Below are 15,530 nucleotides of genomic sequence, written 5' to 3' on the forward strand. Positions count from 1 at the left end.
AACATTTTAGCTTGATAAATATCTGAAACTTTCCAAAATAATGCAAATCGTTGCTTTTATTGGCTTACACTGAGAGGAACAGGATTATCACTCAAAGGCTTTACATTCTCAGACCATCACGGCCACAATAAATTTCAAACTGGAAACTTAATCTTGACAGCCCGTTTTCAGCATTCCCGTTGTTCTAACTGTCTGCAATGTTCCGAGTCTAGGAGCTGTGAACCATGGACGAGAGCAGCTGAGACACATTTCATCCCCACCTCACAATGAACCGTCACTCCTGAACAGAGATAATGGGAACTGCAGATGCTGGAGAATCCAAGATAACAAAGTGTGAAGCTGGATGAACACAGTAGGTCAAGCAGCATCTTAGGAACACAAAAGCTGACATTTTGGGCCTAGACCCCTCATCACAGAGCGGGATGGGGAGAAGATAGGGGGAGGGGAGAGTGGAGGGGGGGAGGGGAGAGATCAGTCTGGAGAGGACGAACAGGTCAAGGAGGCGGGATGAGGTTAGTAGATGGGAAATGGAGGTGCGGCTTGAGGTGTTCGTCCATCTCCACACTTTGTTACCCTCACTCCTGAAGCTGAGCTACAACAGGGAAAACGGGAAACAAGAAGCATACACTCCACAATAATAAGATAAGAAAATGTGAGGCTGGATGAACACAGCAGGCCAAGCAGCATCTCAGGAGCACAAGAGCTGACGTTTCGGGCCTAGACCCTTCATCAGAGAGGGGGATGGGGAGAGGAAACTGGAATAAATAGGGAAAGAGGGGGAGGCGGACCGAAGATGGAGAGTAAAGAAGATAGGTGGAGAGAGTATAGGTGGGGAGGTAGGGAGGGGATAGGTCAGTCCAGGGAAGACGGACAGGTCAAGGAGGTGGGATGAGGTTAGTAGGTAGATGGGGGTGCGGCTTTGGGTGGGAGGAAGGGATGGGTGAGAGGAAGAACCGGTTAGGGAGGCAGAGACAGGTTGGACTGGTTTTGGGATGCAGTGGGTGGGGGGGAAGAGATGGGCTGGTTGTGTGGTGCAGTGGGGGGAGGGGACGAACTGGGCTGGTTTAGGGATGCAGTAGGGGAAGGGGAGATTTTGAAACTGGTGAAGTCCACATTGATACCATTAGGCTGCAGGGTTCCCAGGCGGAATATGAGTTGCTGTTCCTGCAACCTTCGGGTGGCATCATTGTGGCAGTGCAGGAGGCCCATGATGGACATGTTATCTAGAGAATGGGAGTAGGAGTGGAAATGGTTTGCGACTGGGAGGTGCAGTTGTTTATTGCGAACTGAGCGGAGGTGTTCTGCAAAGCAGTCCCCAAGCCTCCGCTCGGTTTCCCCAATGTCGAGGAAGCTGCACCAGGTACAATGGATGCAGTATACCACATTGGCAGATGTGCAGGTGAACCTCTGCTTAATGTGGAATGTCATTTTGGGGCCTGGGATAGGGGTGAGGGAGGAGGTGTGGGGGCAAGTGCAGCATTTCCTGCGGTTGCAGGGGATGGTGCCGGGTGTGGTGGGGTTGGAGGGCAGTGTGGAGCGAACAAGAGAGTCACGGAGAGTTTGGTCTCTCCGGAAAGCAGACAGGGGTGGGGATGGAAAAATGTCTTGGGTGGTGGGGTCGGATTGTAAATGGCGGAAGTGTCGGAGGATGATGCGTTGTATCCGGAGGTTGGTAGGGTGGTGTGTGAGAACGAGGGGGATCCTCTTGGGGCGGTTGTGGCGGGGGCAGGGTGTGAGGGATATGTTGCGGGAAATGCGGGAGACGCGGTCAAGGGCGTTCTCGATCACTGTGGGGGGAAAGTTGCGGTCCTTAAAGAACTTGGACACCTGGGATGTGCGGGAGTGGAATGTCTTAACGTGGGAGCAGATGCGGCGGAGGCGGAGGAATTGGGAATAGGGGATGGAATTTTATTCCAGTTCCCTCTCCCCATCCCCCTCTCTGATGAAGGGTCTAGGCCCGAAACGTCAGCTTTTGTGCTCCTGAGATGCTTCTTGGCCTGCTGTGTTCATCCAGCCTCACATTTTATTATCTTGGAATTCTCCAGCATCTGCAGTTCCCATTGTGTCAGCATACACTCCACAGCCTCCTCTGCTCGAGGGACGTATCTGTGCTCGGGTTCCCACAAATTCAGCCCTGGTTTCCCAAACGTCCTCAGATACGCTTCATCAAGCTCTTCTTGACCTCCAACAGCACTCTTCTGTCGTGTGGACTCTTTTTCAGACATCGCTCTTTATTTCCCTGAACTTACTCGTCCTTCCGTCTCGATAAGGCAGAGGGTTGTGGGTCTGCACAGTCAGTACTTCTCTCCTGCCCAAGCACAGCGCACGTGTGATGGCGGTGGCTTCGGTCCAATAGAAAGGAGGGGGAAGGGCTGGAGGACTGAGTTGGAGAGGTCTGTCCTCTAGCCAATCGGATACAGCAAGGGGCGGGGCCGTGCGGCGACACGTGATCAATCTTAACCGAAACAACTGTGGATGCTGTAAATCAGCAACAAAAACACAAGTTGCGGAAAAAGCTCAACAGCTCTGGCAGCATCTGTGAAAAAAGAAAAAAAATTAGAGTTAACGTTTCGTGTCCGGTGACCCTCAGAACAGCAACGTTCCGGCCGGTGTTTGCACGCAGGCGCAGCGTCTTTCTGACCGCCGTAAGCTGCTGATTGCCGGTTTTGTCGGAGCTGTTAAAGGAACAAAGAATAAGCTGCTGGGGAAAACAGTGAAGGTTAGTGTGGTCTGGGAGACTTTATCACCGCATGTGTACAACTGTAGATCCCAATTAGAACTTCTTGGTCATGCGTTTTTAGTAAACTGACAAGGGCTGCAGGTTTCAGGCCGCGAGAGGCCCAGGTTACCGCCAGAATATTTGTTGGCCCCAAAGCCTCGCGTGTTTCGGACAGAATGGTCCCTGCTTTGCACTGAGGACCTGTGGGTTGGAAGCGTTTTCTTTCTCAATGAACGACCACGGTAAATCTGTACTCCACAATTTAAAGGGCCCTCGTATCTTTTCTGACCAGAATTGGATGCAGTGATTGACTGTGACCCTCACCAGAGCTTTATCAAGGTTCAGCATCTTTTCCGTGAGTGTGTCCTCATTATCTCAATCATTTCTTGAAGCCAGAGTCATAGAGCCTTCAGACCCTCTAGAAACAGACCCTTCAGTCCAAGCTGAACATAATCCCAAACTGAACTAGTTCCATCTGCCTGCTCCTGACCCTTCAAACTTTTCCCATTCATACACCTATCCAAATGCCTTTTCAATGTTGTAATTATACTTGCATCCACCACACCCTTATGAAGTTCATTCCACACACAAGCCACCCTCTGTGTAAAAAAAAAAGCCTCGTGACTTTATTTAAATGTTTCTCCTCTCACCTTAAAAGTATGTCCCCTAGTTTTGAAATTCCCCATCTAAAGACAACTACCATCAACTCTATCTATAGCTCTCATTATTTTATAAACTTCTATCAGATTGCCTTTCAACCTGCTACACTGCAATGAAGAAAGTTCCAGCCTATCTTTATAGTTCAATTGTTCCAAGCCAGGCTACATCCTGGTAAGTCTGTTCAGAACAATGTACAGTTCGATAATATCCTTCCTATAACTGGACACAGTATTCCAGAAAAGGCCTCACCAATGTCCTGTACAACCTCAAGATAACATCCCAACTCTTGATACTCCAAGGACTGAGCAATGAAGGCAAGAATGCCAAATGCCTTTTAACCACCCTGTGGGTATATGTGATGCAATCTTTTAAAAACAAATGTACCTGCACCCCTAGGTCCCCTGTTCTCAAACACTACCTAAGGCCCTACCATTAATTGTATAAGTCCTGCCCTTGTTTGTTACACCAAAATTCACCACCTCACGTTTATTCCGATTGAATACAATGTGCCATTTTTTGAGCCCATTTGATCAAGATCCCTTTGTAATCTTAGATAACCTTCTTCACTGTCTATTATGCCCCTATTTTGGTGTAACCCATAAACTTACTAACCGTACCTTCTATATTCTCATCCAAATCAATTATATAAAATGACAAAAGAGGATCCAGAATTGATCCTGCTGGAACCCTGCTGGCCACAGGCCCCCAGTCTGAAAAGTAACCCTCTGCCATTACTCTCTGGCTCCTGCTGTTAAGCACACACATGCACACACACACCCCCTTTCTATTGTTCCTACATCACCTAAAACCTAGAACAGTGAGCTGCCGGTTTTGTCCATCTCACAGACAAGTTTCTGTCATAGCTATGAGTTCATCAGCTTTAACTTTTAAGACTCGTCGCATTGAAAAGAAAAGTTCTTCAGAGTTACTACATATTCTGATTCTCTCGTCTTTCTTTTGTACTTGCTGTGCTCTCCTCACATTCAGAACGTTCCTCATCAATCCTTCTGTTTATGCTGGTATGTGTAATTCCCCCACTCCCCATCTCTGTCAGTATAAAGTCTCCTTTAATGGAATGAGCAAAGCTCCTTGCTGAGATATTGATCCCTTTCCAGTTTACATTAGACCCATTCTTTGTCTTTTCTACCCCGAAAGACATTCCAATTGTCCAAAAACCTGAATTTCTGAACAATACACAAGATTTTCATCGATTTTGTCTCCTTTAACCTTGTTCTCCCTACCTCGTTTGGCATTGGGTGTAAACAAGAAAGTATGACTCGTCAAGTTTTTAAAAAAAATATTTTACCGAACCGATCAAATTCACTTTGTAGTGCTTTTAACCTTTTCCCAAAAAATGTCATTGCTATCAATGTGTAGAATAATTTCTGGCCTCTCAATCTCACCTTTGACAAGAGATTTGAAATGTTTAGCGACGTCCTTAATCTGAGCACAAGGCAATTAACAAACCATCCTAAATTTACACTCACTGCTATAGAATTTCCTGTTTAAGCCTCTGACAGGAGAGTCCCCTACAAAAATAATTCTATTAAATCTCCTGAAATTCTGCATAACAAAAGAATCATTCCAAGTGTCGAAAAAGTGACTGGCCATTCCGTTTTCCTCAGAGAGACCACGTCCTTCAACAGTTCCAAAAGCTGAATATCTGGCAGAGGGATAGCCACCGGAGACATTCTTACTTATCCTAACAGTCTCTCATCTCTCCTAACAGTGCTGGGTCGTACAGCCGAACACATGTCGAACTCTGAAACTGCAGGTTCCATTAATGAAGCCCAAGATCCTAGACAGTCTCCTCAATGCATTTTAGTTATGTTCTCTCTCCGATAAAGATTTGTACATAGTAACTCCCCGCTCCCTGCTCTTTGCATCTGTGCCATTCAAATATATATTCCCCTTCCACGTTGTTTCCCTCAAGATGCATAAACTCACTGTGTGTTCTAAAGAAGAGATGTTCACTCAAAATATTAACTGTGGCTCCACTATTCCTGCCACTTGGAAAACAGGACAGTACAGCACCGGAAGAAGCCCTTTGGCTCACCACATCTGTTCTAATATTGATGCCACTCTGAAGTAATACAATCTGCCTGTACATGATCTATATCCCTCTCTTCCCTGCCTGTTCATATGTCTGCCTAAGTGCCTCTTAAATGTCGTGATTGATCGTTTCTGCTTCTATCACCTCCCAAGAGAGTACATTGTGGCCGCCTATCACTTCCTGTATAAGAAACGTGCCTCATACAACTCTTTTTAACCTTCCCCCTCTAACCTTAATCCATTTGCCCCTAGTATTTGTCATTTTCACCTAAGGAAAAAGGCTCAGACTGTCCACTGTCTCCCTTTCAGGTCGCCCCTCAGCCCCTCGCTCTGTATAGTGATAACGATCCAAGTTTGTCCAAGCCAGGCAAAATCCTGGTAAACCTCTTCTGCAACCTTTCCGAAGCCTCCACTCCCTTCCTGTAATGTAGTGATCGAAACTGCACACATCACTCCAAAGGTGGCCGAATTACAACTTTCTATTCAGCCCCCTGACAGAAGAAAGCCAGCATGCCATAGTCCTCCTTTACCACTTTATGCATAGGTGTTGCCACTATCAGAGAGCTATGGACTTGGACGTGAAGCTCCATCTGTATATCAGTGCTACTCAGGGTTCTTCCATTTATTGTTTACGGTCCCCTTGCAATTGGCCTCCCAGAATGCATCCCCTCATAGTTACGTGTGCGTGTGTGTATGGTCTCAGGTCTGATCCTTGTGGGACAGCGCCAGCCCCGACCTTCAGTCAGAAAAACACACTCCACAACTGTTGGGTGAAATATCAAACAGGAGTCTTGTGTTCTGTGTTCAGCAGCAGGGGCAGCCTTTATGCGGAGCTCCTCAGCAGTGCATTGTGGGAGATTTTCTGGTGCTGTTTCACTCCCCCTAACCAAGTGCAGCATTTTTATGCATTTCACATTACAGCAATGACATGGAATGTTATAATGTAACTGTTAGCCACATTTGCCTAAGCGATACATCCAGTCCAGTAAACACATGGTTAATGGCTCTACAGAACTTGGTGCTCCCACATTCTGTTGATGTTTACCTGATTCCTTTATTATTTGCCTTTAGAATACCTGTTGTTAAATCACATTTCAATCCTGACAGTTTTATACTCCTTCCCAAACATTTACCAGCTGCACCACATTAATTACCAATAACCTCAATACTCCCTTATCACTGAGGGCTCTTCCAAATTTTGTTGGGCTTTATTTTCGCTGTTAACCCGAACGCATAAGATTAGAAATGATATTAATTTCTACTACTTAGTGTAAGTTCTTCCAATTGGGAACATCCGCTCTCTCACTTGGCCTGAGAAATCAAACAAACAAACAGTCTCTCTGAATTGCAGTTCCAGTTACACACCCCAGCACTCAGATGTGGCCAGTGAGTTTTGAATCAGTATTTAACTCATGGATAAGTCTTTACTGCCTCTTCTCGAAACACTCTGCATCACTAATTTTCTTTACTTAGTGAGACAGCATCAATTAGAATTCCACAGATGAGAGTGAAATTCAATCTCTTCACAAATTTACCAAGTCATTAAAAGAAATTTGTTTATATTCTTCAAATTTCTAGGCACCATAACCGCATCTTCACTCTATTTTGTAATCTGTTTCTGCCACTTTTCCGTTGATCACTGGGTGGTTATCCTTCTGCAGTCCTAATTACTGCGTTTTTACAGCCATCTTTTGTCCCCACTCCTGGCTATGTAATGAGAAGGTTAAATTGTGAAATGTGTGCAGCACATGACTCTAGGAGTGATAATGATAGAAATAGGCTTCATGGCAGTATGGAAAGGGAAGGGGTGAAGCTGGCTGTGGCAGGCATGCAGCAAACTGAAATAAGAATGAAAGTGAATTGATTAATATGGACCCCAATAAGTATTACATATAATCAAGCCTGAATTATGGGCTTAGGACAAAGGCCATTGAGGTTTGAATATGAATAATTCCCAAAACGGGTAATGGCGGTGGCCACCAGCCTGTAAAGAACAGGAACCCAACGCAACTTGCCATAAGGGTGAATGATCGTGTTTGGACTTTGTATATCTTCACTTGGGACCACTGCTTCCACTTTGGCCCCCACTTTTTCATATCTACAAGAGTGCATATCTCACTGTAATAATCACCTAGTAGGGTCTGACCCATCATGGTCACAGTGGCACATGATGGGATAATACTTTCACCAGGACCTGATCTCCTGGATTAGGAATGCCAGCTCGAATGTTGCTATGCTCCCTTTCTAAATCTCTGATTCTCTGTCCGTCTCCGACTTCCCCTCTCAGCTCATGCAGCTGTTTTGCCAGTTCGCTCTCAAATTGTTTCACCCTATTATTTCCTTCGCACATTTCCAGTTGTTCTCCTACCACACCCTCCCGCAGCTGCATAGCCTGTCCAGTCACAAATTCAAAAGGGGGTCAACCTCAGCCGCTTTGCTGGGGTTAACCTCAGTTTCATTAGAATGGTGGGGTGTACTCTAAACCATCCTTACCTGGTCTCTTTCAGGGTCTTAGACCAGTTTCCAGTGTTAGGTTAATTTGTTCGACGTGAACTTTGGGGCTGGTATGGGAGATGGAACCTCCATTCAGTACCGAGCAGCACACATACTGTTTAATTACTTTCCCTGTAAATGTGTCCCTTTTTCAGAATTTGCAGGGGAATGCTTCCACCCACCCAGTAAATCTCGGGTGAGGCGGCCATGCAAAATTACTGATAGCGTGCGGGGATGTGCAGGCTCAATCGGTTAACCATGGTAGTTGTGGGGTTACAGGGTGGACTGGGTCCCTCTTCAAAGGGTCAGTGTGGACTTGATGGGCTGAATGACCCATCCCAAATGTAGGGATTCTACAATCTATGATCTAAGAAAAGACTGCATCAGCTGGGTTAGAGACCGGATCGACAGGATGTGTACTCATTGGAATTTAGTAGAATGAGGAGGGTATGGCATAGAAACATAAAATTCTCATGAGCTTGGACGGACTAGGTGCAGGAAAAGTATTCCGGATGATGTGGAAATCTCAAACTGGGGGTCACAGTCTAAGAATAAAGCCTTTGGGACCGAGATGCAGAACAATCCCTTCACCAAGAATGTGAACCTGTGGAATTCTCTCCCACAGAAAGCTATTGGGGCAAATTAATTAGATATATTCGAGAGGGAGCTGGTCGTTTCCCTTATGGCTAAAGGGAGGAAGGAGTATGGAGAGAGGGTAGGAATGTTATGCTGAGATTACACAATCAGCCATGATCATACCGAATGGTTGTGCAGGCTCAAAGGGTCAAATAGCCAACTCCTGCATCTACTTTTCTGTTTCTATATGTTTAGACATTTAGCATTTATTTTTCTGGGGTACGGAACCCGTTGAATCCATCTGCAATTGTTCCCATGAGCCCCCTGGGTTATGGCTGCTGTCTGCATTTAATCTTGATTTGTTTTCCCTGACACTGTGTGTCCAGAGTCTTTGATTACATTTTATTATATTATCCCCTACTCCAGGTCACTACCAGCAATGAGGCATCTGATATTGCATTTTATACCACCCAGCATGGGCCAGCCGATGGTATGTGGTGGCACTGTCTGATCCTATGTCTTCCTGATTCCATCTTGTCCTCTCAATGCCCCACCCTTTTCCCATTCACATTTTTCGTGTTGTGGGGCTGTTTCTTGAAATGTCTTCAAACTTTCTTCTCTTCCTCCAGTAACTGCTGCCACTGCCACTTCCTCAAATATCTGTACTGTTTCAGTAAGTATTTTAGCTGCCTGACCCGCACACTCATTGCCCTGTTGTGGGGTTTCTCCTTTCCTGTGAGCTCGAATCTTCATTACTGCTGCTTCAGTCACAAAATTAGCTGCTTCCATCAACTCTTTAATCTGGTCTTCGTGCTGTATGTGGCCCCCAGACAAGGTGACATACCCATGCTGAGGCCAGGCCAATGTATGATCGTGAACTATACCAAAGACATCAGGACTGTGTGTGTATATGTTGACTCTCTGGCTCCTGGCTGATATCAGGTCTTTTAGTAGTTGTGCCAGTTCTGAACATTTTCCGTATAATTCCTACAATAATTAAACAACCCTCAAGTTTGCCTTACTCCTTTCACGGTGTGTGACTGGGTCGTTTAAAATCACATTCTTTTGTTTTTACGGGACTATCCTGTGTCCCTACCTGACTGATATCGCAGACACATCATTCCCTGTCATTCCAATTTGCTTTGTGTGGTTTAATTTTAAGCCCTGCCTAGCACATGTGACTCAATACTCTATTGAAGATCCAGATATGCTCTTTCTGACTGACTAAGGTGATGAGGTCTTGGTAAGATCAATTTGGCGAATTCCATGAGCCATACGTCAGTGGAATATGGCTGGATTATTGTGGAATTGCCAGAACAACTGGGAACATGTGTGCTGTTTTCCTCAGAGTAAACAACAGCTTATTCTGGGATTCCAGGTCCACGGGAACGGACCTGGACTGAGATAGTGCCCTGTTGCGATTTCAGCCCATTAAGTACAGTGTGCTTTTGCTACTATAGGATACACTTCAGTGACAGATGTGTTCAGGGAGGTATAATCAATAGGGAGGCAATCTGAGTCATCAGGCTTCAGTGAATTAGTTTGGGATGCTGTCGGCCTGACCATTACCTGCTTCAGCCAATTGTTCATGATCACAATTGCTGCCTCCTCAGCCCCAGCTTTGATGGGGTATTGTTTTTGTGGTGGAATGAGAGGCCCCTTGATCTTTTCCAGGGTTTACAGATAATAACCCATGTTCCTGCTTGTGAGTGGGTCCCAAGTGGAACTTCCCAGATTGCCTGACTGTCCCAGTCTCCCAACAGTGTCGCTACTCTGGAGACGCAGCCTTCTTTTTCCTCCTTCCCATGTCCTGGCTGGAGGGTCCCCAGTCGTATTTCAGGAAGCTACAACATGAGATGCTTCTCATTGTTTTCAGAGATCAACCCCCAGAATGTCACATTCCCAATCTGCATCAGAAAAGGTTCGCTTCCTCTATCACTGAGTCATCGAGATGTGCCGCATGGAAATGGACCCTTCAGTCCAAGTCTTCTATGCCAAGCAAACATCCTAAATTCATTTAGTCCCATGTGCCAGCATTTGGCCCACATCACTTTAAACCGTTCTTGTTCATATACCCATCCAGATGACTTTTAAATGTTGTAATTCTACTTGCATCGACTGCTTCCTCTGGCAGCTCATCACATACATGCACCACCCTCTGTGTGAAAACATTGCTCCTTTAAATCCCTTTTAACTCTTTTCCTCTCATCTTAAACCGATACCCTCCGGTTTTGGACTCCCAACCCTGGGAAAAAGATCTTGACCATTCACCCAATCCATGCCCATCATGACTTAGAAGCCTCCGTAAGCGCTGCCCCCCCCCCCCCCCGCCAACCCCAGCCTACAACATTGCAGGGAAAATAGCCCCAACCTATTCAGCTTCTCCCTTCAGATCAAACCCACCAATCATGGCAACGTCCTTGTAAATATTTTCTGAACCTTTCAAGTTTCACAACATCCTTCCTGTAACAATGAGATCAAAATTGAATGCACTATTCTAAAAGTGGCCTAAGCAATGCCCAATATGTCTGCAACGTGACACACTAACTCCTAAATTCAAGACTCTGACCTATGAAGGCACACGTACCAAATGCCTTCCTCCCTCCCTTGTCGACCTGCAACTCCACTTTCAAGAAACTATGAACTTGCACTCCAAGATCTCGTTGTGCAGCAACACTCCCAGGGCCTTACCATTAAATCCATAACTTCTGCACTGATTTGCCTTCCTAAAATGCAACACCTCACATTAATCTAAATTAACCTCCATCTGCCACTCCTCAGCTTATTGACCCATGTGGTAAAGGTCCGATTGTACTCTCGAAATAACCTCTTCACTATCCAGTACACCACTACTTTTGATGTTATCTGAAAACTTTACCTCCTATATTCACATGCAAATCATTTACGTAAATGACAAAAAAAAACGTCCTTTTGTCCGTCACTGTCTGTCCAAGGTTTAACTTTGATCCACAACGGTGCCATAGGCACTGCCTTCTCATACTTCCAGGTCATCCCACCCATTGTTGTCCCTCTGTCCATAAGTGGGTGTTTTGTCATCCAACCCATTTGAGTCAGTGTCATCGTCCTTCCCTTCCTATAACTACCATCATGACCTTTCGCTTTGAGCCCTCATGTAAGAGCTGCCACCTTTGCTTGTTTCCAATTCTCATTGGTCATATTTCTGATGGAGGCTGTCAGAGTTACAGCTGCCTTCTCATATTGACATATTTTTCTTGTCTATTCCACCAGGGTCTCTGCTCTGGTTTTAGGGCACCCAGGTCTTAACCCTTCCTGATCATCTTCATGATCAGTTTCTTTTTGCAATCCAATACAATTTGTAACAACCACCCCTGGAGGCCTTTTTTTCTTTTTGTTGTTGTCCTTAGATAGGGCCCATTCAGAATCCGTTTTGGCCGCCTTGGGCTTATGCTTCCCCTCGTGCACCACTTTTCCACCACGATATCCTGCTGTGTGGTTCAACACCTCCCAGGTGTGGATGAGGTCTGTCAATTGTCCACTGAATTCAGCACAGCTCCCTTCTCCCTCGTTGTTCTTTTTATATTGCCGAGAGCAATTCTGGGGTTTACTGTCTGCCTAAAGTGTAGTAAATATTGAACGTACTTAAGTGATTAGGATCCACACAGCTGATCACTGACCGGTTTAATAAACTGCTCACAGAGCAGATTGTTGGAGGAGAAAATAAAAGAGGGGCCGAGAGACAATGAGTTGATATTCATGGTGCCTGTTAAACTGTACAGTGAAAAATATTTACTTTGATTCGTGGATTTGATAATAATGAAACATATTCTATGATTTTTAGAATACAGAAGAAAAAAGTGTGACATTTTAAACTTCACTTAATAATAACTTGACATTCATTTTATATATCTACAGAGCTGAAAGTAGACTGATTATTAAAGTGATATTAATGTGATCACAACAAAAAAAATCATTAGGAGCTAACAATTATTAATAAAATAAGCAATATGATTATTTGCACTAATTCTTGTATTGAAAATCCAGCCTTGTTTAATGCTTCTAAAATACTACGCTAGTCATTGTAATTCAAGAATACAGTAACAATGATGTCAATTTTAAAAAAAGACTTTAATTTTAGCTTCACTGTGATAATGGACCAATGCAATAATTGGATGACTGCACTGTAAACTGTAAAGATATATAATGTCGGCTCTGAGAAAAATAATTTGGTTTACAAGGTGTTCTGTACTTGGAATAATTAGAAATTATTTGTGATTATGAATGAGCCATTTAAAAGATCATTACTGTAATTGGCTAAAAATATTTACATTTTGCTAAGATAATTGGACCAAGGAGCATACAGGTTGAAAATGTGTTTATTCAACAGAATACACGAGAGAGTTTTCCCCAGGAACTAATTGTAAATACACAGCTCAAAGTAGCTTGAAAAATATATAGAAGCCAAATGATCATTGAATTGAAAAAGATTACATAGTTATAACTGACAGTTTAAAAGTCCAAGTATTTTGGCTACATGTTCATGTTGTTGTTCATAGAGGCAACATGTGGATCAAAGTTAAACCTGGATGGACAGTCGGAGACAAAAGGATGCTGCTTTTTGTCATTTACATCAATGGTTTGACTGTGAATGTCGGAGGTAGGTTTGCAGATGACATCAGAATAAGTGGCAGATTTTCATGTTGGGATTCTTGTCTGTTTAACTATAATCTGTTCTGTTCTCAGTGTAAGAGGCTCTTCTTGTGCATGTTGGGCTGTCACTAACAGTGTAATTTACCTGAGAGTCCTGGGATCAGGTTTCCTTTGCCTGCAAATCAGGCGGCCAGTAAACTATGCACCGGCTTTTCTTTGGCGCAGCAGAGATTCATTTCTCAGTGAATAAGTGTTCGATCACAAAGTTATTTCACTCAGAATGGTTTCTAGCACACACCATCCACCAGTGTATCTGGAAAGTTTTTTTTTCTGAACAATTCCAATCTCTACCTGTCGATCTGATGGTACTTGTCAGTTTTATGAGAATTCAACCCTTTGTTGCCGAGCTATTTTTGTAAATGATTCGGTAAATCTATTGCTTCACTGTGGAGTCTGAAGTCGTTATGAGCCGGTTTCACCAGTTCGCCACACTAACTTACCCCGTCTGTCTGTATTATACTTTTTTTAGCATTATCTTATCAGCAAATTCTTTCATTAAAGTGACGAGGAGTGATTTTTTTTTTTACGTGACTTTTTTTTCTGTTTAGCATTTTGATTTAAAACATAAGACGATGGTTTGTATTTGTGAGGGGGTGATATTGCTGTGTGCAACAGCCTGTCATTTATGGGATTACGTTGCCTAGAACACAGTGTTCTTTTGTCTCCAAATTACACATGATGTTACTGGAGCACCTGGAAGAAGGATGTGTTCATTGCCGTGTGAATTCCATCAATGCACTTTGTGGAACCTTCTGAAGCCAGAGATACACAAATGTGTGTAGATTTGTTTTCCACACTTAAGGAAGCAATCATTTGCATTTGAGTGATTGAGTCTGGTGCCCCAGTGTTACATTCTTGCAACTGGAGACTGTAATGAAGTGCGACTGAGTCGGCTAGATCTGGGTATCCTGTATTGCATGTGAATAAAGAGGTGTTCTCTTTGCACTGTATGTTATTACCAAAGACAGTGACAGAATACATGTTTGCAGCTATCTTTCTGATAGGAATGTAGCGTAATGGATCAGTCTGAAAGTGGTAGAACAGCCTGATTGCCTGAGATAAACCGAAATATCTTCACTCAAATACCTGTGAATCTGTGATCAGTTCCACCTCAAGAAGTGGATCGCTGACTACATTCCAGAAAATGGTTTGCAACGTTTGTGATGCCAAGGGGATCAAAAAATGTTGCAAAAACTGGATGAGTGCTGAGAAGTCAACAATGATGTGACTCAAATGAAGTGTGGATGCTGGCAAATTGAAACAAAACAGAAAATGCTGCAGAAACCTCGCCAATCTGGCAACACATGTGGAGAGAGAAACAGAGTTCAAGTTTGAGGTCTGATGTGACTATCCTTTGGAACAAACAATGTTGTTAAACTGCAAGATAACAAAATGTGAGGCTGGATGAACACAGCAGGCCAGGCAGCATCTCAGGAGCACAAAAGCTGACGTTTCGGGCCTAGACCCTTCATCAGAGAGGGGGATGTGGAGAGGGAACTGGAATAAATAGGGAGAGAGGGGGAGGCGGACCGAAGATGGAGAGTAAAGAAGATAGGTGGGGAGGTAGGGAGGGGATAGGTCAGTCCAGGGAAGACGGACAGACGGACAGGTCAAGGAGGTGGGATGAGGTTAGTAGGGAGCTGGGGGTGCGGCTTTGGGTGGGAGGAAGGGATGGGTGAGAGGAAGAACCGGTTAGGGAGGCAGCGACAGGTTGGACTGGTTTTGGGATGCAGTGGGTGGGGGGGAAGAGCTGGGCTGGTTGTGTGGTGCAGTGGGGGGAGGGGACGAACTGGGCTGGTTTAGGGATGCAGTAGGGGAAGGGGAGATTTTGAAACTGGTGAAGTCCACATTGATACCATATGGCTGCAGGGTTCCCAGGCGGAATATGAGTTGCTGTTCCTGCAACCTTCGGGTGGCTTCATTATGGCAGTGCAGGAGGCCCATGATGGACATGTCATCTAGAGAATGGGAGGGGGAGTGGAAATGGTTTGCTACTGGGAGGTGCAGTTGTTTGTTGCGAACTGAGCGGAGGTGTTCTGCAAAGCGGTCCCCAAGCCTCCGCTTGGTTTCCCCAATGTAGAGGAAGCCACACCGGGTACAGTGGATGCAGTATACCACATTGGCAGATGTGCAGGTGAACCTTTGCTTAATGTTGAATGTCATCTTGGGGCCTGGGATAGGGGTGAGGGAGGAGGTGAGGGGACAAGTGTAGCATTTCCTGCGGTTGCAGGGGAAGGTGCCGGGTGTGGTGGGGTTGGAGGGCAGCGTGGAGCAAACAAGGGAGTCACGGAGAGAGTGGTCTCTCCCGGAAAGCAGACAGGGGAGGGGATGGAAAAATGTC

The 15,530-nt window shown here is 44.9% G+C and overlaps 1 long non-coding RNA gene across 1 annotated transcript in view; it reads left to right on the forward strand.

Annotated features, from left to right (window-relative positions):
- The first annotated feature begins 2,476 nt into the window (after positions 1-2,476).
- The window catches only part of LOC132209186 (uncharacterized), a 45,840-nt gene continuing 32,786 nt past the window's right edge, over positions 2,477-15,530 (forward strand). Inside the window, exon 1 of the long non-coding RNA XR_009445279.1 lies at positions 2,477-2,719. This is a non-coding gene — a long non-coding RNA (uncharacterized LOC132209186). The remainder of the gene's footprint in view (positions 2,720-15,530) is intronic.

The sequence above is a fragment of the Stegostoma tigrinum genome, unplaced genomic scaffold (genome assembly GCF_030684315.1).
Source record: "Stegostoma tigrinum isolate sSteTig4 unplaced genomic scaffold, sSteTig4.hap1 scaffold_70, whole genome shotgun sequence".
Taxonomy (NCBI): Eukaryota; Metazoa; Chordata; class Chondrichthyes; order Orectolobiformes; family Stegostomatidae; genus Stegostoma; species Stegostoma tigrinum.